Raw genomic sequence first — 25,827 nt, 5'->3', positions numbered from 1 at the left:
AATCATGAGTTTATGCACTGATCTTATGTATTTTCAAAAAAAATTTAGGGTGACCTCTAAAAGAAAACTGGAGCATGTAACTTTCAAACAGCCAGAGGAAGTTTTTTTAACAGATGTAATTAAAACAATCCACAAAAGGCAAGCAAATAAGGAAAGTAAGGAAGAAGGAAATGGAAAAACATAAGATAGAAAATAAATCCAGGGTGAATATACTCATTCCTTAAAGAATGACATGGGAAGTCCTACATGGACAGAAACTGAATAGTCACCAGCCTTCAGTCAACATCAACTGGCAGACATGAGTAAGCAAACCTGCAGAGGATTGTAGCATCGAACTTTTGAGTCTTGCAGATGTCATGGGGCAGACAGAAGTTTGCCCTCTTGTTCTACACAAATTTCTGACCCATAGAATCCGTATAAAATGATTTTTAGTGTCACTAAACTTTGCAAAAATGTAGTATGTAGTTATAGCAACTGAAATACAGACACATATGTATACAAAGAAAAAGTCATAATGCAAATGGGTAAAAAATTATAAGCAATTATTGAAGCCTGGTAAAGGGTAGAGAAGAGTGAATTTTACTATTTGTAATTTTTTGTAGAGATATGAGCTACATCAAAATTTAAAGTATACTAACACCCAAGCTGAAAGCCAAATCAGAAAGGCAATCCCACCCACACAATGGCCACGAAAACAATAAAATACATAAGAATTCAGCTCACCAGAGGTAAAAGATCTCTACAATGAGAATTTCAAAACACTGCTCAATGAAATCAGAAAACAAATGGAAAAACATTCCATGCTCATGGATATGAAGAATTAGTATCATTAAGATGGCCATGCTGCCCAAAGCAATTTAGATTCAGTGCTATTCCTATCAAACTACAAATGAGTCTTTACAGAGCTAGAAAAAACTATTTCAAAATTCACATAGAAACCAAAAAAGCCTCCTAATAGCCAAAGCAATCCTAAGCAAAAGGAATAAAGCTGGGAGCCTCATATTACCTGACTTCAAAATATATTACAGGGCTACAGTAACCATAATAAGCAAGGTAGTGGTGAAAAAACAAAAACAAGCAAAAGAAAGAAGAAAAAAAAAAAACAGGCACAGACCAATGGAATAGAATAAAGCCCAGAAATAAGGCTACACACCTACAACTATCCAATCTTTGACAAAGCTGACAAAAGTAAGCAATGGGAAAAAAGACTTTCTATTCAACAAATGGTGCTGGGATAACTGGCTAGCCATATACAGAAAACTGAAGCTGAATGCCTTCCTTACACTATATAAAAATCAACTCAAGATGGATTAAAGACTTAAATGTAAACTCAAAACTATACAAATCCTGGAAGACAACCTAGCCAAAACCATCCTGCACATAGAAATGGGCAAAGATTTTATGACAAACACCAAAAGCAATCATGATGAAAGCAAAAATTGACAAATGAGATCTAATTAAGAGTTTCTGCACAGCAAAATAAACTCTCAGAGTAAATAGACAACCTATAGAATGGGAGACAATATTTGTAAACTATGCATTTGACAAAGGTCTAATATCCAACATCTTAAATTCACAAGAGAAAAAAATTAAATGGGCAAAAGATATGAAGACACCTTTCAAAAGACATACATGTGGCTGACAAGCATATGAACAAAAGCTTAATATCACTATTAGAGAAATGCAAATTAAAACCACAATAAGACACCATTTCATGCCAGTCAAAATAGCTATTACTAAAAAGCAAAACAACAACAACAAAAAAAACAAAACAGATGCTGGCAAGGTTGCAGGGAAAAGGGAACACTTATATACTATTGATGGGAGTATAAATTAGTTCAGCCATCTTGGAAAGCAGTATGGCAATTCCTCAAAAAACTAAAAGCAGAACTACCATTCAACCCAGCCATCCCATTACTGGGTTTATACCCAGAGGAATATAAATCATTCTACCATAAAGTCATATGCATGTAAGTGTTCATTACAGCTATTCACAATAGCAAAGACGTTGAATCAACCTAAATGCCCATGAATGACAGATTGGAAAAAGAAAATGTGGTATATATGAATCATGGAATACTATGCAGCCATAAGAGTAATATCATGTCTTTTGGTGGAAGATGGACGGAGCTCGAGGCCATTTTCTTTAGCAACCTAACATGGGAACAGAAAAACCAAATACCACATGCTCTCACTTATACGTGGGAGCTAAATGATGAGAATCGTTAATGCAAAGAAGGAAACAGACACAGGGGTCTGCTGCTGGAGGGTGGAGGGTGGAGGGTGGAGGGTGGGAAGAGCCGAAAGGTAACTATTGGGTACGTACTGGGCTTAATGCCTGGATGATGAAATAATCCGTACCACAAACCCCAGTAACACAAGTCTACATGTGTAACAAACCTTCACATGTACTCCTGAATCTAAACAAAGGTTTAAAACAAATGCAGAAATTTAAAGTTACTGATAGAGACAGAAGAAATAGACATAGGTAATAGGATGAAAGGGTATACATATGCCTGGAAATTGTTTTAATGAGGAAAACAGATGCAGGAGGGACAAACGTGGTCAGATAAATAAGAGGAAATGTTAATTTCCTTGACACATTAGAGTGAAACAGTAAAATACCAAAGACAAAAAAGCAACCAGAGAAAAATAGGTTAGCTAAAAAAGAAATGACAAAGTGACCAGAATTTCTAAATAGTAGCAAAGAGGATAATGAAGTATCTTCAAAGTGTAGGAAAACAAAACAAAACTCAGCCAGACTTTTGTACCTAATCTACCTTTTAAGAATGAGGGTGATATAAAACATATTTGATTAAATGTACCTTTACTGAAGGAAATTCTAATTGATGCACTTCAAGGGGAAAAAAAAAAAAGACTCCAGAAGGAGTCTCATAGGAAGAAATGGTAAGCAAAACAAATGCTAAGCATGTTTTAAACTGTGGTAGACATGGTGATGCACTCCGAGTCCCTTTCAAGGAAGGGCTGCTTACTGGATAGCAGTCAGAAACAGCTTTATTCTATCAGCCCCTTCAGAGTGCCTCACGTTAAGCAAAGAACTTTGCTCAAGGTCAAAGAACAGCCCACACCTGATGATCAAGGCAGGAATACAATGGCCCAGTCATTTTGGCCAAACTTGGGACAACTCTAGCTGACCATGTTTGCTCCCAGTGGGGACAGCCAGGGCCCTGCATTACAGCCTAACTTCTCCCTCTACCCTTTTCTGCTTCCCTTCCTTCCCCTTCTGCAGGTGTTGATCCCAAGGACACTCCCCCTAAAAAGCCTCCTTCACTCTAAAAATATAAGAGGACGGGAATGACTGACGGGAATGACTGACGGGAATGACGATAGAAAGATGGATGGAGGAAAGGAAGAAAGGAGGGAAAAAGAGGGGAGAGAGAAGAAATAGAAAATCAATTAAAAATAAATGCAAAATGAGAACACTGCTTATCAAAACTTGTGAGATGTAAGTCCAAGCAATAATCTGTGGAAGATACCCTCAGTTGTACTTGCTTCAAATCAAGAAAAAAAAAATAGTTGAAAATCTTAACAGCTAATTCTTAAAAAGTAAAGAAATGGAATAATAAAAGTAGAAATAATGACATCAATATAGCCAAAAGCCACATTTTAAAAAGCTGGATAAAATAATCCTTACCTGTGGGATCAAAATAAAAAAATAAAAACATTAATACATAATACAAACTGCAGACATGAAAATATATTTCTAATAGTAATAAAATTCGATGTACACCCATTAAATTTGATTTTACCTTTAAAAATCTGTATAAATATGTACTGTCAAAATTATGCCAATCCAATGAAAAAATTCTGAATATATCAATAATCAAACTGCAAAATGTTCAGATGAGGCCGGGCGCTGTGGCTCAAGCCTGTAATCCCAGCACTTTGGGAGGCCGAGACGGGCAGATCATGAGGTCAGGAGATCGAGACCATCCTGGCTGACACGGTGAAACCCCGTCTCTAACTAAAAAATACAAAAAACTAGCCAGGCGAGGTGGCGGGCGCCTGTAGTCCCAGCTACTGGGGAGGCTGAGGCAGGAGAATGGCGTGAACCCAGGAGGCGGAGCTTGCAGTGAGCTGAGATCCGGCCACTGCACTCCAGCCTGGGGGACAGAGCGAGACTCCGTCTCAAAAAGAAAAAAAAAAAATTGTTCAGATGAAGGAAGAAGGCTCAGATAGTTTTAACAAATCTTCAAGAAACAATTTCTATGTAAATAAACTTTTTTCTGAGTATAAAATAGAAACCTTCTTAAAGCATTCCTTAAGGTATTTCACAATTCTTATGAAGCCCAAAGATAGCTCAAAACAAGGAGGCTAACTTAAAAACATAGGTACAAAATTAATAATCAAATTATAGGTACATCAAATCCAAAGTGCAGATTTTTAAAAATCTTGACCAAGAAATGCTAGGGTGGTTCAAGGTAGCCAAACTATTAATGTAATTAGTTATACTAAAGCATCAAAAAAAGGAATCATGTCAAGAAAAAGCTTAATTTGTTAAAAACTTTCTTAGTAAAATACACTCACATCCATAATGCCAGCACTTAGGCAGGCTGAAGCAGGAGGTTTGCTTGAGGGCCAAGAGTTTGAAGCCAGCCTGGGCAACAACAAGAGACCCTATCTCTACTTTTAAAAAAATTAATGCATGGTGGTGTGTGTCTGTTGTTCCAGCTACTTAGGAGGCTGAGGGAGGAAGATCAATTTGAGCGCAAGAGATCAAGGCTTCAGTGAGCTGTGATTGTGCCACTGTACTCTAGCAGCCTGGGCAACAAAAGCAAGACACTGACTCAATAAATAAAATTTGGTAAAATATAAATTGAAAGCCCTAAACAAGATGGAGTAATTTTTTTTAGATGGAGGGTTGGAGTGCAGTGGTATGATGTCGGCTCACTGCAACCTCCAACCACCAGGTTTAAGCGATTCTCCTAGGTCAGCCTCCAGACTAGCTAGGATTACAGGCACCCACCCTCGCCCGGCTAATTTTTTGTATTTTTAGTAGAGACAGGTTTCACCATGTTGGCCAGGTTGGTCGCAAACTCCTGACCTCAGGTGATTCACCCACCTCTTGAAATTTAATAACTATCAAATATTTCTAGCAACACTGCCTTACAAACTATATTAGAAGTCCCCAGTGTGATGAGACAAGAGAAAAAAAATTACAAAGAGGTGAATACCATTATTTATGGAAGAATTTTAGACAATCAGCCAAGAAATAATAAAAACTAAGAAGAAAGTTCTGTAGGGAACCCATAAAGATTAAAATATAAAGATCAATAGATCTCTAACATATTAGCAATGGTCAATTATAAAATAGGTCCCACTAATAGAATAAAAAGATATCTAAGAAAGATTCTAATAAAAAGTGAAGACAGGTCGTACCACTCTATTTACCTATTATATCTGAAATTTTTTAGCATGAGGTAGACAACTTTTCTTTACAGTATTCAATTGTACCAAGAACATAAATTGAAAGATATAGTTTCTAGATAAGACTTAATGGTTTAAGTATGTACTGTCGTGCCAAATATAACAATTGAGACAATGAATAAGATTTTAACAGGATATGTTTTAAAAACCAAATAATCAGAATCTAAAATTTCTATAGAAATAAAAAGTAACTTGGGTGGCCAAAATACTTTAAAAATAAAGAATACAAAACTTGCCCACAAGATATAAGAAGCATCTAAAAACTATTATAGGGTAATTTGGATCTTGACATACTAGTACCATTTTCAAATCAGTGTGGAAAAGGTAAGCTACTGAACATTTAGACCATTAGCCATTCATTTGGGAAGAAAAGCAAATGAAACCATGTAGTATAAAAAACATTGGATGAAAATTTTATAATCATGGAATGGGGAAGATCTTCCTAAGGAAGATGAAAACACAGCTTCTGTAAGATTAATGTATTTGAATATAAAAATTTAACTTTTGTCCAAAAAAGGATCTAACATTAAGAACAATTTACAATGCATAAAATACAGTTAAAACCCTGAACTACTCTTACAGATCAACAAGACAGACAAGAACTCAATAGATAAAAGAACAAAAGCAGTGAACAAGCAATTTTCAGAGGGGAAAATATAAATAGTAAATACATGTTAAGACTCTTCACTACTTATCAGGAAAACAAAACTAATGACAAAAATTTTCACCCAATTGGCAAAAATCATAATATTTAATATTCATAAAGATTTAGCTTTTAGGAGGATGCTGGGGAATGGACACTCTTGTCTGTTATTACTTAACATGTAAAAAAAAAAATGCTACACAGTATACATTAATGTTCTTACTAAGTGGGATTTACTATGCTTAACAATTGAGAATTTAAGGACATTTTTATTTCTTAAATTACCCTCATCCGATGGTGTACCACATTATGCCACAAGGGGACAGTATTTCTCTAAAAAAAATTCACTGTTAGTAATGTAATTTACTGGAGGTAGGGAGAAACAGCTATTAATGATATCAAGATTAAAATAATTTAGCCTCCATGTTCAACCAACTCACACTTTTTGAAAAAAAGTCTTACATTTCTGGAAACATGAATAATTCCTAAAATCAAATGTTCATGGGTTAACACCCAGCACTAGAGATGGAATGTTACCAACCAGAACAGAAATGAGTAGTGCTGGCCCCATAAAGCCGTCTTCATGCTAGAAGCAGGTTAGACAGCACGCTGCCGCCTCAACAGTAGCAATTAGGTGTAAAAAAATAAAGTGTTAACCTCAACAAGCCAGCAGAGTCCATCTGGAAAATATCAGGTAGACAAAATGGTTTCCTCAAACAGGCAGCAGGATTCCTTGCAAAGAATTCCCCACCCCATGCTTAAAGCCCTGGCTTATAGGAACTTCAGTTTACTTATACACAGTACCAAAGATATACAGGCCAATTCCTTTCACGGCAGCCCTAATGGCATTTTATTCATGGGTCGAGTCATAAGCCAATGAGAATGACCGCTCTAATGGCCTGAAAAAGTAGAATACAAAACACTATAGCATGAGATGAAACTACTAACTGCTTCAATGATTCTAAACATAGTTCAAATATAGCAAAGCAGACCAGCCCTCTTAAGGCAACGTGGTGTCATTAACATCTATAGAGCTCTCACTATGTCAAGCTATCTTAAGCTTTATTTAGCTCAAATATTCTAAGACTGAGATGTTGGTACTGAGGCACAGGTTAAATAACGAGGGCTGGATGGAACCAAAATTAAACCTAGAATGTCTACCTCCAGAGCCCATACATTTAAATACATGTTACACTACTTATCTCACGAGGCTGAATTCTGGACTAGTATTTTTAGGTAGCCTGGATTCCGAATCCTCCACTGCCACACCACCTCTGAGGCTGGAAAAAGTGCATCGGTTTTGGGTCTTAGGGTCCCCCCTACACGGCACTCACCAACTGCCCACCACCTTCACCCCCATAAAGGAACTGAACTAGATAATGTACAATGTCTTTCTCTTTAGTTCATCAACTCATTACGATATTATGAAAGCAGCTATCAGATTGATGCAAAGTGTAAGGTCTTGTATGTTTAGATATCTGCCTTCTGTGATCGCCAATAGCAGCAAAAAAAAAAAAAAAAAATTGTTTTTTAATCTCTGTCAAAGGCATACAATAAGTCACCAGTTTGTTTAAATAAAAGTATAGTTGTCTCTTATCTGCAAACAGGTTTTTATGTAGAGGGCTATATATAAGCAGTATATGCCTATAATTAGATAAAGAGTGGGTGTACTGCCATCAAAGTAAGTGGAAAACCAAATATAGAAGTTCTAAGCAGAACTTCACAACTGTGACTTTAGCTGGCTCCAATCCCTCCACTGTGACTTAAGTAATGTGATCGCTTTGAGAAGCTTCATAACATAACAAATTGCATGTGCTTTAAAGACATTTGACTACAGCCGGGGGCGGTGGCTCACGCCTGTCATCCTAGCACTTTGGGAGGCCGAGGCGGGTGGATTGCCTGAGCTCAGGAGTTTGAGAGCAGCCTGGGAACACGGTGAAACCCCGTCTCTACTAAAAATACAAAAAATTAGCCGGGTGTGGTGGCGGGAGCCTTTAATCCCAGTTACTCGGGAAGCTGAAAGCAGGGGAATAGCTTGAACCCGGGATGCTGAGGTTGCAGCGAGCCAAGATGGCGCCATTGCACTCCAACCTGGACGAGAGTGAGACTGTTACACACACACACACACACACACACACACACACACACACACACACACACACACACACACAGATCGACTATAATTTGCTGACATTTTCATTAAAATTTACAGAAATGTAATGCAAGAACACTGGATTATTAGGTGATCTTAGTCATTTTAAGAGGCCTTTGAATTTATGATTTGTTTTTATTTTAGATTCAGGGTACATGTGCAGGCTTGTTATTTGGGTATATTTGGGTACTGATTTTTGTACGTTAAACAACTTTAATTTTGTATTCTGAAACTTTATCTGTTTCAGGAGTTATTTGGCAGTCTTTAGGGTTTTCCAGGCATACAATCATGTCAGGAAAGGAATAAATCAAACTTTTTCTCTATTTGGATGTCTTTTCTTTCTCTTGCCTGGATTGCCCTGGCTAGGACCTTCCAGTACTATGTTGAACAGGAGTGAGGAGAGTGGGCATCCTTGTCTTGGTTCCAAGTTCTAAGAATGCTTCCAGTTCTTGCCTGTGGTCTTCAGCTATTCTAACATACTATCAATTCAGAATTATATGTTTCACATTTATCGTATTAACATTTAAATCTGTAATTTCAAACTAGACATTTCTACAAATTGAAGGAAACTTTTTAAATACATTTTTTAACTTTCACTATCTTAAAGTCTTAAGATTTTTATACGTTAAGTCAATTTATTTCTGCCATATTCCTATTCTGGTCTCAGACGTTGCCAGCGGCTTGTTCAAAAACAAAAAACCATTTTCAAATAAAATTGAGAGCTCAAGTTTCAAAACTGCTAAAATTTCAGAGTTGAAATAAATTCTAGGAATTACAGAAAAATCCAAGGAATAATGGTTTATTTTAAAATCTTTAGTATTTACTACTCGATGTATCAAGTAGCAATATAATCACAGTAGACTTTATAGTTTGATTTATAAATTTACTTTGGCTTTTTCCCCAATAATAAAACTACCATTGAGAAAACTAAGTATAGGGCAACTAGCTTCATTAAAGCTGAATAAACTTATCTATATTCTCAATAATTCACTTCTTGGTGTTTGGTGCATATACAAAAAATCAGGAGCTAGCTCCATAAAAATTAGTCCTATATGATAGCTGTAAGTTAAAGACGTTCTTTCAGAGGCTGAATAATATCAATAGAAATTTTGCCATTCAGATTATGTTGTATTTTCCTAGCTGTAAGTAAGCATGTTATCTATGACATAAAAGCAAAAAGAACCTTATTATCAGTATAATCTTCTGTCAATCCTACAAATGTTAGGAAATGGTCATTTTACTTATCTTATAAATTTGCATATATGTTGGTGCCTTTTTAAGAGTAATGCAGAACTATGGTCAAAATGTTCACAGAATTCATCTCTGAAATCCATGTTTCCTGTTAGTTCTCAAAAGGCACATTAGATTAGACCATATAGCTTTTTCCAGAGTCAAACTAAACTAGCAAACAGGATATCCCGGAGAGTAAGGATATAACGAGCAAACTAGCTCTATTTGTGCCAAAATGAATTGAAAAAGTTTAGATCGATTCTTAGCTTCATTTGAACTACATTTAAAACAGACAAAAACCAAAAGTATATTCTAGGCAAAGAATAATCAACCTTAATACGCTTCAAGCCATTTTGAATTTTATTAGCATAGTCTACAAGATGAGAATAAGTTTTTCTTAAGTTATGTTTGAAAGGAGAAAAGGAAACTAACATGTTTCAGCAAAGTGTCAAAACTGAATTCTCATTTAACATGCAACTTTCCAGCAAGGAATACATTACCTTTCAGAAACTTCTGATGAGGGACTTCACATTTAAAATCATGGTGCTATACTATTTATTGATGTGACTAAAAAGACTGACCTGGGGACAACAATCTTTCCATAGCTTATTTCTGAACTCTTTGTGGGAAAAAAAATGCCTGAACCAAGCTATTAATTCAAACATTAAAAGCCATGGGATTCACTGACAAGAGCTTACCATTCAACAAATGTCTATTGAATGCCCACAGAAGCCCTTGGGCCGGGAACTGGAACCAAAGGTAACATGTGGTCGCAGCCCTTAAAGGGCTTGTAAGTTAGGATATGTGCATAAGCTTAAGACTTATGCACTTAGGTTACCATAAACATGTGTCCCCAGGAATGTTCTAACCCAAATTTCTCCCAAGTGCTTTCTAACTACAGATAACTAGAACAAATCTCAGACTTAATACTAAAAACCAGTAGTATCCTTCTAGATCTCTTACATATCACTATAAACTGCCTCTTTTGAGCCCTGTGCTATTCCTTAGTGGTTGCAGAGACTCTGAGGGGTGATGGGGTCCAGTTATATGAAATCAAGGCTCTCTGAACTAACTACAAAAAAGCTTAGTACTGCTGCTGGTGTTATACACAATTTGTATATTACATGTAACCGAGGTTGTGTGGTATCATTTGAGGACTACCACAATAGGTTTTCTAGTTCTCAGAGAATTCAATTTGCTTTTAACAGTGCCTGCAACTGCAATTGCAGCCATGCTTTTTAGTAGGCCTAGAACAGAGAGGTATACCTGTTCTTTCACCCCTGTGCCACAGCAGGCATTATTCATTGTAGCACTCCCTCCAGATGAGAGGATTCCACCTTAGAGGACTTCCCAGTATAGCATTACACCCATCTATTGAAGGAGGTTCCTAAATATATCCCCAAATGTGGATATTGTTATCTACAAGACCAGCCCTGGCTGAAAAACACATGTTAAAAATGTAAATCTCGAAATCCAAAAGCGAGTTGCCATAGAAGACTCCAAATGAGGGCAGTGTTGCCAATGAGAAAGGGCATTGCCCTAGTTCACTCCAGACTGGCACAAATAAGAGATCCAAAACTCATTTTCTGACCAGATCTATGTTTTCCTCAGGACCCCAGAACTCCAATCTCTTAGCTCAGGAGCTTGACATGAGGACTGGTCCTAGGGCAGTTTTGAGGGGCAAAAGGTCAGCCCTCCTTAAAATTCCAGAAGAATAATTGGAGTCAGCACAAGGAGTGCTGGGGGTCCCACTTGGGGAAGGCAATGAAAGATCTCATTTGCCATAACAATTAAGTAATGCTTTATGATACTGCCTCTGGCTCTAAACAGCCCCCAATCTCGTTCTCCCCTCCTCTCACTGTCTAGGCAAAAAAAAAGCCTTTAATCCATCAAAATAAAAAGTTTAAAAATTTTATTTGGAACCAAAACTCATTAGAAAGTCACACAATCTCAGTAGAACCGGTTGTGATTCCCACTAATAGGTATCTCTCCATGGAAGGATGAACACTAGGCATATGAAAAGCTTTATTAAATGAAAATAAAAACATTGCCTTTTTGACCACATCTCCTTCACACTGTTCCAGGAACATTGTTTTCCTTGCTTCCCTTTGAACAGAGCATACATGTTTCCCACCCTGGTTCCTTTGTAGATGGCTCTTTCTGTAGCTATCCACATCATGGCCCACTGCCTCACCTCCTCCATGCCTTTGTTCAAATACCTCCTTCAAAAGAACCCTTCCTTGAAAAGCTACTTAAAATTATAATCTCCCACTGCCTCCCCACCTGGCACCTCCAACACCCAGCCTCTTATGCTTCATTGTTTCATGACATTTGCATTGAACTAGTATTTGTTAATTGTACAGGAAACAGTTGACATAGAAGATCTGATACTGTCCTATCAGAAATACCTGCTTGGTGGGGGCTAACCCTTGGCTGAGCCTAGGAACTTGAATTTTTAAATGCTGTTTTACTAACTGACAAGGCTGCTTTATGAGCCCAAGGCACTGAGCTTCTGTTTGCCTGAGCTGTTTGTAAAAACAGTGATTTATGGTGAACATCTACTTTCCTTCAGGGAGTCTAGAACCTCTAATTGTGGCTGGTTGCACAGGCAAAGAATGCCTACATAATGAACCCCTAATAAAAACTCTGCACTCTTAGTCTCAAGTGGGATTATCTGGGAAGAAACAATGCCACTCAGCATGTGTTGCTGCATTTCATTGCTACAGCAGGAAGTGGGTCCTGTGTAACACCTTGTACCTCCCCATCTATTCTACCCCTCCCACTAGGCAACCCCTGTGGGAGAGAATGGTGGGAGGCTGTGTCTGGACTCCTACAGGCTGTTGTCTTTTCTTCTTGCAGATCCTGATATTAATCCATAGCTATGAATAGTTACCCTCTTTGTCCTGTGAGGCTTCCAGCAAGTCAAACTTGTTGAGTGATCATGGAACCCTCAAAAAATTATGTTTATTTTTCATGTTTCTTTCCCTATTAGAATAAGCTCCTCAGGGCAGGGATTTAAGATTCTTTAGTTCACGGATATATCCCCAGCGCCTAGAGCAATACTTGACATAATAGGTATTAAGTATTTGAATGAATGGATAAAGAATAAAGCATATATTCTCCAATAATTAAAATATCAATGTTTCCTAAGATGTGTAAGAGGATATTTCATCTACAATAGGAACACATTCTGCTATCAAGAAAAGCTGCTTTTAAGTGAAAGGCAAGAGCTGAATTACAAATGTTATGGTGACAGTAAAAAGATTGCACATTGCAGAAATATAAGAATGAGATCTGAAATTACCTTTAAACTCAGAATGGGAAACAGTTAAAAAAAATAGACAATCAAAATCAAGAATCCAAGGAGAGATCCAGTTACCTACGCTATACATAGGCTCACAGCAATGGAATGAACTGAATGAAATAGAAAAAATAAAGTTGGTATTAATATCTCATCAAACATAAAAGCAATTGGAATGTTTTAGGGAAAAATAATGAAAATTCAGTAGACTCACAAGAGATATTTGAGGACAACAAAAAGATTCTCAGATATTTGGTAATACAGAAAGTATAATTAAACTCTTTAAAACATTCAAATAATCCTGCTAAAACATTAACCAAATAACAAGTCACAGAATAACCAGTACCAAGATAAAATTATGAAATAGTGCTTGTCAAATTAAGGGATAAGACAGGAATTTAACTATCATGACTATTTGGTTTTGGCCAGGTTTTCACCTTTGTAGGGTATTAAAATGAGATGAAATGAGGCTTATAGACCATATGACTAAATAATTAGCATCATTTGATTTGTAACTCCTAATTCAAATATTTGTCAAGCTATGGGACAGAACATACCACTCCAAGGGAGTGAGGTCTCTGGCTTAGGGTGCTTTTTAAACAATGTTATAGTTTATTAAAAGTGACTCAGGCATCCATAGTCTAGAACCTATTTTGGGGTACCATCTACTTAGCCCTGGTGACAAGAAATATAAACTGGTGATTTTATATAAGTTAACAAAATATCAAAGACAGTTGAGCTTTATAGCTATCTTAGTATTCTATTGGTGAAATATAAGATTTAAATGAGTAAAAAATACATATAATTTATAAATTATGGGTTTATTCTAAAAATTCACTCTAATTTCAGTAAATTACTAATTACATTAGGTTTAATATTTTAATATAATTTGTATTCTATTGGCAGTAATACCAAGTTAGACAAACTTCCTCGAGTCACCGTAGATCTTAGTTTTTTTGCAAAAATTTCAGTTTGGAGAATTTCACGGCAACCGCAAGTGTCAAAAATCTTAAAACAATGTTTGGATTCAGAAGTGTCCATGAATTCTACACATTATGTTAAAACATTGTAATGGATCACATAAAATTAGTGTCAATACTAGAAAATATTTTCATCATTGCAACTCACCTTTTAATTGTAATTTTCACTATTTTTAAATAGCTGATGTAAAGAATTAGTGTTCACATTATATCTAGATCTATACATGTAGATGATTTAGAGTAATTGCTTAATATTGTAAAATATCCCTCAGCTGCCATCAGCAACTACAGCAAATATTGTGCTAATTCCTAAGTACCTCCAGAACTGTGAATCAAGCTACTTAGTGATTTATTAGTGGTACTGAAAAATTCATTACACAAAATGCAATTGTATGTTATAATGACAAAAGATTTTTTAATGAATGTGTCCTTTCTATGACCAAGAACTTACACTGTTCAAAAGCCTCCTTTCACTACTTTGGAGTGTTAGCAGTGGCATAATCTTCAACTTTGACTTTTAGCTTCAAAAAGACATGAAGCAGGAGTTGGGGAGAAGCTTTTCTCTGCTAATTGTGTTAGAAAAGTGGGCTGCTATGGTTTTGGACATGGTTTGTCCCCCCCCGCCAAAATTCGTGTTGAAATTCAAACTGCAATGTGGCAGTTTTGGTACGTGGGGCCTGGTGGGAGTTGTTTGAATCTCTCATGATCAGGTTAATGCCCTCCCGATATGGAGGAGATTTGACCTCCCAAATAGCATCTTGAATTGTAACTCCCACTATTCCCACGTGTCATGGGAGGAACCTGCTGGGAGGTGATCGAATTATGGGGACAGGTCTTTCCTGGCTGTTCTGATAGTAAATGAGTCTCATGAGATCAGATAGTTTTGAAAATGGGAGGTTCCTCTGCACAAGCCCTCTTTGCCCAATGCCATCTATGTAAGACGCAGCTTCTCCTGGCCTTCTGCCATGATTGTGAGGCCTCCCCAGCCACGTGAAACTGTAAGTCCTTTAAACCTCTTTTAGTAAAGACATACCTGAGACTGGGCAATTTATCAACAGCATGAAAACAGACTAATACACCTCCCCCCTCAGGGTTAGGGAGTTCCCACCCTCACAGGAATAGACTAGTTCCCAAGAGAGTGGGTGTTAACGAGTTCGGCCCCTTCAGTTTTTTAAAAGACTATGGACTTATTTACTTCTTGCATTTGAAGTACTCTGATGACATCCCTTAGCCTAAGATGCTTTGCCATAATTCTTTATTACTTACACAACTGCAACCAGTCAACTTTACAAGGTTTGCCCACTCTGTCCATTTTTCAGAGGTATAAGGATTTAGATGAATTTAGTGCCAAGCCCACCTTTGTGTACTTTTGTCTAACTATAGAGAGCCTTGGTTTCCCCCTCTCGCTTTCTATCTCACTAGGTGATCTCTGCACACAACCAACTCCCCTGCCATGAGTGGAAGCAGCTTGAGGACCGCACCAGAAGCTGAGCAGATGCCAGTGCCTCGCATCTTGTATTTCACAATTGTCAAACTAAGCTAAATAAACCTCGTTTCTTTGTAAGCTACGAGATAAACAGAAGCCTGGGACTTTCACAAATTACCTAGGTTTCGGTATTCTGCAACACAAAATGGGCTAAAAACATGGGTATTTAAGTTCACAGATTATACTAAATAAAAGCATTGAGTGTAGAATCTCAAGTGATGGTGGCAATCAAACTCTTCAGTAAATTTATTCTTGTGTGTTCTTGAGATAGAGCCACATCAAGCACGATTCTTGAGAGGGCTTCCTTGGCAATGGTAACTGGTGCATCCAAACTTAAAAAAAAAATTTATGTTTTTCCTAAGTGAAATTCTCAATGTCTACACATGATTGACTAGAAAATTGTACTGAAGACAATTATTTCAATGACCTGCTTAGTTGTATACATTTTGAATAGCCCTACATAAAAATGCTATTCACAGAAGCAATAAAGAAAACCTTTTAAATGTGTGAATAAAAGAAGTTATGTGAACAAAGCTAATAGAACACTTCTAAATGGTATAAAAGTACACTCGAATGGAAAGATGCCATATTTTTTAATAGTGTACTGGTCCACTATTTTTAACTTGGTTAAGCTGAAGTCATGTTCCCAGATTAGAACTGGCCAAGTGAGGTATTTGCATGGGATTTGGGAAGTGGAAGTGAACCAGCAGCTATTGCTCTTTGAAGTTGGCAATGGATTATTTGCAGTGATGGGCAGAGGTTTCAGTGAGTTTCAGCTTGTCCTCCTCTCTTCTGCTCCCTGACCTGCTCTTTGACTGATCCTACTAGCCAATGAGTCCCAGCCTATCACCAGACACCTGGATGTAGACCCACATGACTGATAGGTAGTCCCAAAGAGAGCCACCATCAATTCTCCCCTCCCTGAACATGTTATTTTGCTCCTTTAATCAACAGAATTTATTTCTTCTCCCTTTGGCATTGGGATAGACTTGTGACTTTATTTGACCAATAGAATGCAGTGAAGGTGATGCTTTGCAGCCCTGATCCCAGGCTTTAAGAAACCCGACTTCTCCCCCCTTCTACACTCTTAGAAGCATGCTGCCATGCTTTAAGGAAGCCCAAGCTACCTAGCTGGACAGGAAGGCCCTGTGCAGAAGACTTGAGGCATCTGCCTTTGTCAGTTCAGGCTTCTATAACAGAACACCATAGAGACCTGATGACTTATAAACAGGAATCTATTTCATACATTCTTGGGGATGGGAGTTTGAGATCAGGGTGCCAAATATGGTCAGGTTCTAGTGAGGGCCCTCTTCCAGGCTGCAGACTGCCATCTCTTTGTTGTATCTTCACATGGTAAAAAGAATGAGAAAGCTTATTGAGGTACCTTCATAAGAGCACTAATCCCATTCATGAGGGCTCCACCTGATTAGCTCCTGAAGGCTCTACATCCTAATATCACATTGGGGATTAGAATTTTGACTTTTAAGTTTGGGGGGCATACATTCAGTCTTTAACAGCATCCTAGCAACAACGAGCACGAAGGCTCCAGATATGTGACAGAGGCCTTCTTGGACTTTCCAGCCTAGCTGCAGCAGAGCTCCAAGTTTAGTACAACTGCATGAGCATCTACACAACATGGAACACTGTATTGAATGAATTTACAAGGTCCATACATTGTATTGAATCAATCATTAGAACTGAAGAGGCTTCAGCCTTTTGAAAAGTCTCCCAAAGGATCTAGAACAATCTTGGCATTCATCTTAGGGGGAACAACAAAGAAAAAAAGACATTAGGACATCTGAAATCGAGTATTTTGCTGAGTAGCGTAGAAGAAGAATCATCAGGGCAGGTAAAGTATGATTTCTCTGCCTAGCACATACATTTTGCTTTCAGTGTTAAGAAAGCTCATTCCTTGGGCAAACAGGTCCCCCTACATTCATAACTTACAGCTGAAGAAAATCCCTTTGAGCTCAAAGAAAAATGTTTATTTCAGATGAACTGATGCCCAATGGGTCATGTGATTTGTGCAAGGCCACATGGTGCCATAGCTATTCCCAAGACCCAAATTCCACTCTATTATCCCAGGGTAGTTCCCTCCCTATACTTTCTACACCAAACCCACTTAATCAGCCTTCCCCAAGCTCCTACCTTACTTTTATGAACTGAAAGCAACTCAGGAGGTAAAGCGCAGAGGCAGAGTGTGGTTCACATTGACTTCCAGCGCACTGTCCTTCTCCACAGAACACATTCAAAAAGCATTGATCAAGAGAAGTGAAGTGCTTACTTGCCAAGAGTTTAACTCTACTCAGCAAGGGCAATCTATTTACAAAAGTAATTTTGTTGAATAGCTCGACATTTTACATGTTGAATCTGTTCACACACAATTATTGATGTCTATGCTACCAAGGTACAAGACAAGATTTTATTCTTTGAAATTAAAGACTTATTTTTCCAGTATAACTGAGGGGGTTTGTTTGCTTCCCTAATATGGTCATAAAATAGGAAGAATTTCTTCTATTTGTTACCAAAAAGCAAAGTGTTTACTTATAATAAAATGCTCCAAGGTGGACAGCCTACACTTTGAAGTGCCATTTCCATCTGCAGGAATGTGACTCCTGTTTCAAGCAGCCAGATTAAAGCAATGTTTCTTTAAAGATGCCTGTTCACAAAAGGCAATGCCAGCATAAAATTAAAATTCAAAAAGATCAGAATGTATTACTAACAGAAAGGTGCTCCGAGGTCAACAGGTTTTTACAACATCTTAAAGAAAATTCCCCCTGAAGCCTTTAGACTGGTGAAATTATGCACCATGTTGGAATATTCTCTAAATAGGTATACTACTCATGTTTCTGGAAATTGTTCTGTCAGCATCACAGTGTCAAAGTATGGAGTCTCAGACATTTGCTAACCCTCCTTGGCATTCTCAGCAGTGAGTATCTTTCAGTATTTCTCACCAGTGACACCTGCACAATTCCACTAGAAAAAGTCTATTCAGGACTGTCCCATCAACTGCTGTCCACTAGATGTCTACAGCATCCTCAGTCATAGAGGCAACCAAACATTCTCATTCAATTCAGCAGTCTGCCAGACTATTTCAGAGTTCCACCTTCCAGCATGCCATGACCTGGACACTCTCTCAAGGCAGTAAATTAGGGCAATTGTAGGGCTCACCTCATTTGTTTCCCGTTTCTCAGAAATTAATGTCTTGTATCATCTGATGTCTTGAAAAAAACATTTCATATTTTTCCAAGTTTATTTCAGGCATAACTATAAATCTGTTACTTCACCTTAGCTAGAAGCAAAAGTTTTTAATACAAATATGACTTTTTAAAAAGCAAGATACAGGCTGTGATGAAGATAAAAAGCCTTAGTGGTTCAGGGTGAGGGGGAGAGGAGACTGGGGGTTAGAAACAAAGAATAGGAAGGCATTGGACACTAACCTGCTCTATCCCACAAATTTTTTCTAAGCATAGCCTGGAAAAAAGTTCAAGAACTTCAGGGTTTTGTCAAGGCTTATGTTTGTGATTCAGCATTTGCAGTAATAAAGTGATCTCACTTTCTAAGACTACCCCAGCTTATGCTACACAAACAAGAAACTTACATAAAGCCACCTTGTTTGTGACTGGAGCTCTGTCAACTGTCAATCTGCACTTGCAGATAGGCAGCTCCCTGCAAGGCATCAACACTTTAATGTGGAGACAAGGCCCATCAGCTCCCAGAAAAAATGAGATTTACAAGCACCTCATGTTCTGCATCCTGACTGCCACCATCTCCTCCCAACAGCCTCCCTCAGGTCACAGAGCACGGAAGTTACTTACCAACCAAAATCTATCCTGGAAAGATGACTGTCATTCTATCCTCCATGGACTCATATCCCATTCTCTTGAATTAAGTAGGTATGGTATGAGTTAAGATGAACCTATATATTTCCAAAAGTAGATTTACCCAGTGCAGTGAGCAGAGGGAACATTTGAGGCTACTTTTTAATCAGCTGAGTGCAATCTCTAAGAAACTGTCACATACCCTGTGATGTTTTCTTTATAAAGATACTAGGGACCTTGGTTTACATTGTAAGGCTAGATGAAAAACCGTTGGTAAAATAATGGACACTGATTAATTCCAATGAGATGTGAATCTTTCACTGGACTGTGTTTAAAATGAACTAGTCTTTATTTGAATAAAAACTAGGTTTCTGTCATCTGAATGTTAATCCATGCAAATCTCAGGTGTTATTTGAATGAATAGGAAACTTTGCATGGCTGCATTCAGGACAACCCATTTCTTGGACTTTGTGCATGAGAGCAGGGCTGTAGTGTGATGGATGTGACTACACCAGATGACACAGACCATGCTCAGGTGATAGGTCCAATGATGTCATTGAGAGGGAAGAATACCAAATATATGTTCTACTTAAAGCACTCTTCATCACTTAGAGAAAAAGATCATGCTAAAGAATTGGGTTAATAGAGAATCTGCTGGGAAACAGCATGATACGAGGTCTAACCTGCTCTTCAACTAAGGAGTACAGCAGTGCTTACTGCACCATTTCTGTATGAAGTGGCTTAATGTGTGGCCTTTTATGTAAGGGAAAGAGCCTCTTTCATACCTTCCATACAACTGAACCCAAGCGCATATCCAGAAATAAAATGTACAAGCACCATCAACTCTCCTTCTCATCTTCAGTCATACTGAACTGCAGTCTCTGAAATTCTTTACCTACAGGTTTTTAGCTCAGGAATTACCAAGACAAGTATAGCCAGGGCATGAAAGTGCTTAAAGAATATCCTGGATCATTGTAAATCTAGTTTGCTGCCAAAAGTATGGTATATGACCAGCATAAACCTTTAGCTTCATTTGCCCTCCAGGTAGCACATATTCTCCAAATCCCTGCTAGGTTAGGCCAGGTTAGAAGATTTGGCTCGATTTCCTGCTTTGTATTCTAGTGAACTATTAGGGCTGTCCCGTTTAATGATTGTGTACTGTTAACTATTTGAAGCTGCTCATTTAGAGAGAAATGGAGCCCAGTCTCCTCCAGTCTCAGCTGCAGTCTGCAATCTGATTAGGAGTATCAAATGATCTAGAGAATTTCACACATGTCTAGCTATGCATGTCAGCACTGCCTACCTTCTTCCTGTCACTATTTTCCATCTTCCAGAGAATGGACCACCATGGACCAAGTGTATGCTGGGCATTCGACCAGCTTTGTTGGTGTCATCAGACCCAACACCAGGTCGTGGGGGTGACAAAGTCCAGAGTCAAAAGGAGAAAAAGTGAGAGAAAAAGGTGGGACACCAGGGGGCCCCATCAGTATTACACAGAGGCTGCGAAGGCCCTGAGCTCTGGGAGCCCACGGTATTTATTGGTAATCCAACAAGAAACAGGTGGTGAGAACATGGAGGTCAAAAGGACACGCTACATTAAGCACACGATTTACAGCTGTGATGGTTTAGCATTATAAGGAACGTGTTCTGCTACTGGAGATAATGGGAGTGGGAGCCTAGGAAGGCTGGAAACAAGGAGCCAGCAAGTCTAGACACATTCCAAAGGATGTCATATGCAAGCCCTGCCTCGGTTTCCCTCCCAACACTCAGCTTTTTTGCAACATGTCCCTTTTTTTGTAAGGGAGAATGTATCCCTTATTAACTAGGTATAATTAGCAAGGCGATTGCAGGCTTACAGCCTTTAATTGCCGGTGACCCAGCTTTTAGCCATTATTCAAACTGGAGTCACTCTGGTTCAAATGCTTCCCACATACCTCCCCCCGTTTCCGTTTTACAAGCGGACCCTTACTCCTAAGGGGTTGCAGAAGGATGAAGTTCCATCTTCTGTAACTTCATGCTGAATAGGGGCGGATGATACTGCTGCCTAACTATTAGGGTCTTGTATTCAGGTTAGAGGGGAGTTGAGTCAAAGCATTGGGGTCCGTTAAGCATCGCGACTCTGGTGAGTCCTCTGTTCCATCTTCACATTCAGATTCAACCGTCTCATGGCTCATACTAGGGGAACCTGGTCCATCCATGCGTCCCCCACTCCAGTCTCTGGTTCCATGGCTGTACACACATCTTGAGGTCATCCGCACGGTTCCTTCATCTCCTGCAAAAACAAAAAGCATACCCTCACCCCTAACACATTAGTAAATCTGAAACAGAAGCAAAAAAAACTTTTGTGGTTGTAGCCGGGAGGCCACTGATGAGAAACAGGCCTTTTCGGATTAGGAGAAAGCAAATCGAGGCTTTTCAAACCTTCAAGTCGCACTGTACAGGCGGGTCCACTAGGATGCTGTGGCTCATGATAGGTCTTCAAATGTTTGGTGGGCACCCACACAGGCACCAGATTGTCGCCTGGAGACAAGCAAATCCTCTTCCCCATAAAAAATTGTCTTTAGGCATGGATCTGAGGAAGCAGACTCAGGGGTAAGGAGAATTTTGGGGCCTAATGGCTTCCTGATGTTTGATAGGCGTTCCCTTGGAAAGTAGGAATTCCCTTTCTCTCCACATTGCTGCATGGGCATGAGGAGGGACTAGGTAAGCATACTTAGAGAGTCTGTGTTATATTTACCCTTTTTCCTTCTAATTCTAGTGTATAATGGCCCCTGCCTTTGCTAGGATGTCTCTCCCTAACAAAGGAGTAGGGCTTTCAGGCATAATTAGAAAGGCACTTGAAGAGAGTCAAGTTCCCCAGTTACAACTTAGTGGGGCTGGGAGAAGTATCTAGTGACTGCCTGTTCTAGGACCCCTCGGATAGTGACAGATTTGGGGGGCAGTTGTCCAGGAGAAGAGATTAAGAATGAGAAGGCCGTGCCAGTGTCCAGGAGACAGTTAACCTCCTGGCCCTCAATGGTCAAGCATACGTGGGGAGGGCGATGGTATGATACCCTAGCTTGTTTTGACCTGATTGACTCTTAGCTGAGAGCCGGACAGACTTTTCTTCGCTTGCAGCCCCTTGTCCCCCTTTCCCTTAAGGACGTAACTGGTGCAAGCTGACTCCAAGTACATCCAGGAATGTACTTACTGATAAGCTACTGAAGCAAGCTGTACCAGCAGCTCCCGGGAATGCGCTCGGTTGATAGTACACAAAGCCCCTGCATTTATCCCTTTGTGATAATTTAAAGCCCCTGCACCTGGAACTATTTTCCTGTAACTTTCTGTAACCATCTTTTCCTGTTCTGCTATTTTTTTAAAAATTGCTTCAACTAGTACTCCCCCCCTCCCCTATTTTAGACCAAGGTGTAAAGAAATGCAGCCCCGTCTTCAGGGCCAAGAGAACTTCGAGCTCTAGCTGTCTTCTCGGTCGCCAGCAACAAAGGACTCCTGGAATTAGTCTCAGTGTGGTGTTCTCCAATTCAACTCGCGGTGACAACAATGGCATGGGCTGGTGCTTGTCCTGGGCACTCTCAAGTCCTGCTGCTGGATCATCTGGTTAGGGGCTTCTGACTCAGGACCTTCATCCCCTGGGGTAGTGGGCCTTCCAGCGATTCCCTTGACATAAGGGGCATGGACGAGGGGGCGCCTTATTCCTATTCGGACAATTTTTGAAGCGCCCTTGCAGATTGCACTGGAAGCAAGCACTATTGGGCATTCCATTTACCCAGGCTTTCCCTTTTCCAGAGCCTCCAAAGTCTGCGCTTGCCTGAGGGCCATGACTAAAGCGGTGGCCTTTTTTTATCCCGTTTGTCCCGTTCTGCCTGCTCCTCCTGAGCTCTTTTAAAGAAAAAACAAAAAAAAAAAAACCGAGATTACAGAGTTCAATCGGGTTTCTAAGTTTTAGCTCCAGGCCTAAGGCGGACTTTTGAAGTTGTTTCTAATGTCTGCAGCTGACTGAATGATAAACTTATTCATTCTTTAAAATTAGTTGGCCTTCAATAGAGTCAAGTGACAGAGGTATGCTTCCTCAATGCCTCCCCTTTGTTTCTCCAGAAAAGCAGGATTTTCTTCCTTTCCTTGTGTTATATAGTGGACATCATCGAATAATTCATAGGCTTTTCCTTCCTACTTTTCCTTAGTCCTTCTGGCAAGCAAGTTAGTAAATGTCTGCAGCACCAATCTCCATGTTACGATCCTGAGTGCCAGTGAGGGTCTACACTGGGAACTGCCTGCTGGCCTGTGGGGGAATTGTTCTTTCCTCTGTTGTCATCTTATCATTGACCTGAGATACCAGAGATCGCCAAACTCTCGGGCTGCAGTTATGACGGCACTTCCCTCAGTGGGGGTTAGTGTCTGATCCAGCAGTAACATATCTTTCCATGTCAGATCAAAGGATTGTCCTAACCCTTGTAAATCAGTGTAACCATCAGGGTTATCGAGAATTTACTTAGGTCTATTTTAATTTGTTTCAAGCCTGAGGGAAAAAGGTACATATGCTCTGGGCCAAGTTCTCTAGGATACATCTTAGGGCCATTTTTGCTTTGTGGGGAACACTTCCCATCTGAAAATAACATAGGGATGCCAGCACCTTAGTCATTTTCCAATGAGCATTGGTCCTAGAGCATCCTCTATGGTCCTAATGCTTATTCCTTTCCAGGGTGCATAACCACCCATGGACCTCAGCTTACCGGATTAGTTACACCCGATGTAGCAGTCCTGCACCCGTTTTCCCACCTTGACCACAAAGGGGTCCAGGCTGCTGGATTCTAGTGGTCCTTTACCAGCATGCCCAACATTGTTTTTGCACTCAGAGGCGAGTTCTAGAACTGAGCTGGGTTCCTGAGTGTTTCATACCCACCCCAGCTGCCCCATCAAGATGCACTCCATGAACAGTTCTTACGAAAACTCATTTCAGAGAGTGCAGGTAACCGAGTCATGATTGCGTTTTGATTCTGTTTGAGTACTTTAAGGCTTTGCTGAGTGCAAATAGCTCACACGTTTGAACGGACCAATTAGGCAGTTTTCCTAACTCTGCTTTCTACATGAGTTTCTCTATCAATTACTGAATACCCATTTTGTTTTTTTCTTTTCTGCCCCTCTCAGTCACCCTGGAGGAACCATCTATTTTCCTGTCCTGAAGGGAGTTCCTCCTAGGTCTGGTCAGGCCTTTGTATGGTAATTAAGGTTTAAATTCATCCTTAGGAAACCTGCTGGGTTAAGGTAATTTTCGGTGGTTAATGTTAAATCACTTTTTGAACCGAATAGCCCTATACCTTTAGATTTTTGAGTAAGCTACCTTTTTGCTTTTGACTTAAGACAGTTCTGAACTGGTGAGGTGTGCTCACAATGAGATTTCCTCTAAAGGTTATTTTTTCTACTTTCTTCTGTTAAGCAAAGCAGTTGCCGCTACCGATGGAATGCATTTGGGCCATCCGCGGGTTACTGGGTTGAGGATTTTTGATGGGAAGGCTACTGGTTATCAGTGGTCTCAGTGCTTTCAAGCACTGTTTACACTGACAAGGTTAAGTATTGGAGTGTTATATAGGGTCATGGAGACGACCTTCAATTATCAGTTATAGGTTTTAACTTTACCCTGGCTTTTAAACAGCATACCGTATTCCTTCACTTGTGTATCTTTCTCTCCTGTGTAGACGGAATTTGGAAACACTGGAAAGATGTTTAGCTGTCCTCCCTGCTGGATTATAGTTACATGAAGTTGCCATGCTTCGAGGTCTCCCTCGGCTCCAGCCTTTGAGTAGAATTTTGTATAACACTAATTGCTCCAGGTTTTAACAGGAGTAGTACATTTTGTAGGTAATCTTCTCGCCCATTAAGGTGAGACAGGAGGTGGAGCTGACGGGCTAGTAAGATTTTTTCAGTTTCCCTTTTAATTTCCTCCCTTTCCCGTTCCTCACATTCAGAATCTGAAGTTATTTATACTCATCCTCCATCTTCATCTGACCCTGCCTCATGTTTGAAAGGGCTCAAGAGCTGCCTTTATTAGCGCCCACGATGACCAAATGGAAACGGATTTCTGTTCTCCCTCTTTATACGCCTTTTTAAAATCTCTTCTGATTTCCTCCCATTCATCCAACTCCATAGTCCCTTGTTCTGGGAACCATGGGCAAAATTGCTTTACTGTACTCAAGAGTGGTAAGTTCTGAGTACTGACATTCGCTCCCCCTCTTCGTAATAAATGCTTTAAGAAATTTAAAGTAGAATGGCTGCTTTTACTTTGTCCCATTGTTATCCTGGTTCTATCTAAGTGCTCAGTTTTCCCACTGAGCTTCTTTTAGACATCCTCCGCTTAATCACACGCTCTAGCTATTCCTTCACTGGAGTCTTTGTCACCCCATATTGGACAGCCAGGAATGTTGAGGTGATCAGACCCAACAACAAAGTCTGATGGAGTCAAAGGAGAAAAAGAGCGAGAGAGAAAAAAGGTAGAACAACAGAGGGCCATCGCCATTACACGGAGACTGCGAAAGCCTTAAACGCTGGGAGCCCACGGTATTTATTGGTAATCCAACAAAGAAACAGGTGGTGAGAACGTGGAGGTCAAAAGGGCATGTTGCATTAAGCATGTGATTTACAGCTGTGGTGGTTTAGCATTGTAAGGAACATGTTCTGCTACTTGAGATAATGGGAATTGGAGCCTAGGAAGGCTGGAAACAAGGAGCCAGCAAGTCTAGATACATTCCAAAGGACATTATAGGCAAGCCCT

At 39.5% G+C, this 25,827-nt stretch overlaps 1 long non-coding RNA gene across 1 annotated transcript; it reads right to left on the bottom strand.

Moving 5' to 3' along the window:
* Positions 1-20,562: 20,562 nt before the first annotated feature.
* LOC141408142 (uncharacterized) lies at positions 20,563-25,593 on the bottom strand. Its single transcript, XR_012420952.1, has 2 exons — positions 21,483-25,593; positions 20,563-21,333 (listed from the first exon to the last, which is right to left on the bottom strand). It is a non-coding gene; the product is annotated as an uncharacterized lncRNA (long non-coding RNA).
* Between the last annotated feature and the right edge of the window lie 234 nt (positions 25,594-25,827).

The sequence above is a fragment of the Macaca fascicularis genome, chromosome 12, assembly GCF_037993035.2.
Source record: "Macaca fascicularis isolate 582-1 chromosome 12, T2T-MFA8v1.1".
Classification (NCBI taxonomy): Eukaryota; Metazoa; Chordata; class Mammalia; order Primates; family Cercopithecidae; genus Macaca; species Macaca fascicularis.
The sequence above is the reverse complement of the archived record's forward strand: the minus strand, read 5'-3'. Positions and strand labels throughout refer to the sequence as shown.